The sequence below is a fragment of the Helianthus annuus genome, chromosome 15 (genome assembly GCF_002127325.2).
Source record: "Helianthus annuus cultivar XRQ/B chromosome 15, HanXRQr2.0-SUNRISE, whole genome shotgun sequence".
Lineage (NCBI taxonomy): Eukaryota > Viridiplantae > Streptophyta > Magnoliopsida > Asterales > Asteraceae > Helianthus > Helianthus annuus.
Genome location: NC_035447.2, coordinates 131,197,326 through 131,202,257, shown reverse-complemented (window position 1 = coordinate 131,202,257; position 4,932 = coordinate 131,197,326). Strand labels below are relative to the sequence as shown.

Genomic DNA, 4,932 nt, shown 5'->3' with positions numbered 1-4,932 from the left:
TAAAAAAAGCCAATAGGATGAAACCACTATTCACACAACTTGTTAATTCTAATTAACGTCAAGACGTAAAACAACTGAAAACGTATATAAAAATAAGCACGTAAACTCATTATATTTGACCCAATATATTTCCGAAGAAAATTTACATCGAAAAGTAAACCAACTAAAAACGTATAATAAACATAAGAACATATATATTATATTTGACCTAACTCATTTTTAGGAAAAAAAATTACATCGAAACGTAATTCAACTTCAATTTATACTAACATTTACATAAAAATAAACTAGTAAAACTCGTTTACAAAGTCTTTAGAAAGTTAAGGATTGTAATTGTCAATGCTGAAAGCCAGACGATAAAAGTATAACTAAAAACAAAAACTCAAAAATAGACAACAAGAAAAAAACAATAACTTAAGAAAGACAAAAAAAAATCAAAAGCTAAAATTACTATTCACAAAGTTTGATAATTTTATTATAGTTAATTTTCATTTGTAATACACAAAATTTGATAATTGCATTATAGTTAATTTTCATCTGTAATACAAAAACACACACGGGCGGTGTGGACGCCATTGAAGTGCAAAATTTTGGTGTGGAGGGCAGACATTAATCGACACCCAACACGGGCGGAGCTTCTTAAACGTGGGGTTGCTTTTAATGATGGATCGTATGCCATATGTAATGAGGATTTGGAAACTACGACACATTTGTTCACAGGTTATGTGTTCTCGGATGAAATTTGGGCGCGAGTGGGATCTTGGTGTCGTTTAAGTCCCATCTATGCTTTTGAAGTGAAAGATCTTTTGAAGATGACGGGTACTCAAACGAAGACGAAGAAGGAGAAATACATTCTTAGAGGCATTATCTACACCACAATGTGATCGATATGGAATGAACGTAATGCTAGAAATTTCAAGGGCAACTCTCGTAAACCGGTCGAAGTGGTGGAAATTGTCAAATCTACGGCGTTTTTGTGGATTCGTCATAGGTCTAGTTCGAAAGGTATTGATTAGAATGTTTAGTGTAAATATCCTATGGACGTGATGCAATGTCGTTTTTGCCCGGGGGTCCTTGCTTTGAGGAGCCCTTGTGGCTTTGTGTGTAAAAAAAAAACAAAAAAACAACAACTTTTATTTAATCTATCCGGAAGATAATAAACAGATGTCATAGTTAGCTTCACATAAATTAAAGAGTGATAACATGTTGAAGAATAATAAAAAACCGTTTTAGCATTGATTACTATATATGATTATGTTTGAATTTAGGATCAATTTTCTTATAATAATGCATGGCATGAACTAGGTTTAGTGTTTTAATAATTTAATAATGATACATGTTTGTTATGCGTTTAATAGTTATGTTCTTTGAAACGATATCAAATTGGTTAGGTTCTTAGAATGTATTTGTAATAATTTAGATTGTAATAATAGCAATGACTTAACGTGCATCAGTTAGTCAACGTAATTTAGTTTGGTATTAGCTAAGGGTGTATGTGAGTCGGTTTTAGCCTAAATCCATAACTATAATTACGATGTCGATTAATGGATAACCATGATCATAGCGATCGGTTATGGTGAACCAATCGGTTATGGTGGTTTTGGTTAATTGGTTTTGAAGGTTGTAACTGGTCGGTTATAGGTTATTAATCATTAATTTAGGCCGAGCTAAAAAGAGCTCAATTTTTTTAACACGGAATAAATTGTTATTACATATTTCTGTATGTTAGCATATTACATAGTATTAAAAATATATATAATCTATAATATTACCGATTGTTACCGAATATTCAAACCAAGTGATATGATATATTTCATAAATTCATATAAACAATCAACCCAAACGATATGAAATAATCCATAACTACTAAAAACGTTCAACCAAAAACATCAAATATCAAAAAAATGGTGAAAAGTCCCCGACAAATATTTTACGACACGTCGGTTCAGTTCGGTTATGGTTGGTACGGAAACATTGATAAACATAACTGACACGCTACTTTCGGTTTTCAGAAAAAACATTAACCGACCCACTGGTTTTTAATTTGATTCGGTTTTTTCGTTTCGGTTTTGTCCGTTAATTCGGTTATAGGTCGGTTAATTCGGTTATTTGCACACCCTAGTATTAGCAATCATTTGACCCTCATTTATCACCCAATTGTTCATTTTGCTACCTCAACTTAGTTGGACCCCTCACCCATGTGTATATTGTGAGCGGTAAATTACTCGTGTTAGATTTTGTTAAATGACATTGTACCTTTTTTTATCATACGTCTTTTTCTCGAAGGATCTAATGCATTGTTCACATGGTTTGGTTGAGTCGATCTCATATGTACATATGTTTGAAAAAATAGAATTCTTGTCGGTATCATGACAGTGATATATATGGACATTAAAATCTATAACTATTTCTTTGTTTATATTAAAATACAAATATTTGCTACCCATGTTACAATATAACCCAAAATATAACATAACTAATTATTGAACTAATTTTTTTTTTTTTTTGTCAAAAAATGGGTTCAATAGGCTATTTAGCATCCATTATTTTCTTGATTCGACGAGCTTTCTATTTTGAGCCTCGGGTGAGCTTCGGGTCCATTTGATAATAAACATCCCTTCATCACTCACATGATGATCATTTTTCATACTACTCAACTTTTTAGTAAATGGAATGAAAGTGGCCATGATTTCTTTGGCTCTCTATATTATTTACCAAGCACTGGCTTCGGGGCTTCAGTCTGCATTATCAGAATTTGGGATCGTTACCATTCGATTAAAATTGATTTATAATTTGAGAACTTAAACGTATGTTTAGTGAATATTTTATATCAAAGAATACATACCGCCTCTACTAAGTTATAGTGTAGAATTTGAGGGCAAAGATGATGTATGACATGGGTTCCTATATCATAATGGATGTTGTTAATCCATCCATAGTCACGATCAAGTGTCATTAGCCCTCCTCTTAGGTAACTCCATTCCTGTTGTAACCATTGAATACCATATCAAATTTATCGATTTGTTCAGTTTTAAAACATAAAATTTGTACCAAGAATTGTACACAAACTGCCCGGTTTTAATAACATTATGCCGGGCATAAAAAGTACTAAAGTTATATTTCTTTTGTGTTGCTTATTTTCATCAAAATCAGTAGAATGATGATTCTGGGCTGATTTCAACCCGTTCGACCCATTTAACATGTTAATAAACCCATTTATAAGTAAAAGAGCCAAAATCAGTATCTCTCGATATTCCAATCTCCATCACTTGAATGAATGTGTGATATGATAAAATTCTACCTAAATATTTGGTGCTAATAAAGTATGTTCTACCGATGTGCTGCTGCTTCAAAAAGATGGGCCTTCAATGGCAACACTAGTTTCAGTTCTAATGCTGCATTCCTTTGCAATGGCTGGAGCCATGTTGATATTATTACCCATAACCATACCAACAATAATACCAGTTTCAACAAGTATGCTACATTAGATATGAGCCAGTTCATGTAGGTAGGGATTTGTAACACCCCACCTGTAACTCGGGTGATTATGTACAATTGGTACACTTATAGCAGAAGCAAACTAAACTTTCTTTAAAACACATAATAATCTGAGTAAAACACATTATTTATTTACAATATTCAGCATCTTGGAACTTATAAGTCTTCAGGTCTCACTTGTCTTTCCTTTATCCTAAATTGATTATCTGATTACCTGTGAGTTGTATACTCAAAATGATGTCAACTCTATGTTGGTGAGCTTATGTTATACAGTTTACAAATCACTATTGACATGCATTCAAGATAGGTTGTGATATTTTGGGCCAAGGGCCACCGTGCAATTTACAAATCACTTAACAGTTGCTAGTACGATTGGGTAATATCTCAGGGTCCTAACATTAACTAGTCATTATCATGGTAACTTGATATTGGTTAACCATGCCTTAATTTTACATGGTTGATCAGTCCATGCCTAACTAAGGCAAGAGTACCCCATACCCACCCTAATAATAACCCTAATATCTAAAAATAATAATACTAGCACTACTAGTAATACTACTAATATTACTAGTGATAAATAATAATTAACCAGACATAAACTTAAATGGGAACATACCTGAAAACTATCTACGATATGTCTCTATACTCTTGCTCCAAAAAACCACTACTAACAACACAAAATAAGGTATTGTAGGCTTGTAATTCACTTAAACTAGAGTGTTCCCAAGAAAGGTGATATTCTAAATTCTAACTATGTGCTTCTATTTATAAAGAGGTGAGAGCTACTTGATTTCATTCTTGATCCAATGTGAGATCAAAGTGTGCAGGTTTTATGCTGCTTGCTTGCTCACGCAATCCTTCAAATCATGAGTTTTGATTTTATTATAGTATATATCTTATAATTAATTCAGTTGTTTAACTCGTTTTTCTATTATAACTTTTGAAATGTATTGGTTTTGACCTATGTTTCATTAAAAAATGGAGTAAGGTCAAATATGATATATTATTATTGTTATATTGTTACTGGTGTTGGTGGTGGTGTTGTTTTGTTGTTGTTGTTGTTGTTGTTACTAAGCGGTCGCCTATAATACTAAATACTCATTTAGATACTACTTACTTCAAATAACCATTTTATTTTATCCGTTACTTACTTGTTCAACAATATATGAATAAAGACGTTCTTGGCTTGAAATGAGTCTTTTCTAGTTGGGTTGGGTTGAGCAGCAAAGGATTTTTGTCCACTAAGTTTTTTTTTATTATTAATTACTGTATTGATTATGCAAAAACAATTATGATTACAAATATAATCTCGACATTTGAATAAAACGATTTGAGAGGTATTCTTTACAATTAGATTACATGTCTTTCAACCCTCGACATTTGAATAAAACGATTTGACAGTATGACATATGGGTGACATCAGTCCCTCTTTTT

The 4,932-nt window shown here is 32.2% G+C and overlaps 1 long non-coding RNA gene across 1 annotated transcript; it reads right to left on the bottom strand.

Moving 5' to 3' along the window:
- Nucleotides 1–2,492: 2,492 nt before the first annotated feature.
- Nucleotides 2,493–4,245, bottom strand: LOC110910311. Its single transcript, XR_002575992.2, has 3 exons — nt 4,115–4,245; nt 2,846–2,983; nt 2,493–2,740 (listed from the first exon to the last, which is right to left on the bottom strand). It is a non-coding gene; the product is annotated as an uncharacterized LOC110910311 (long non-coding RNA).
- Between the last annotated feature and the right edge of the window lie 687 nt (nt 4,246–4,932).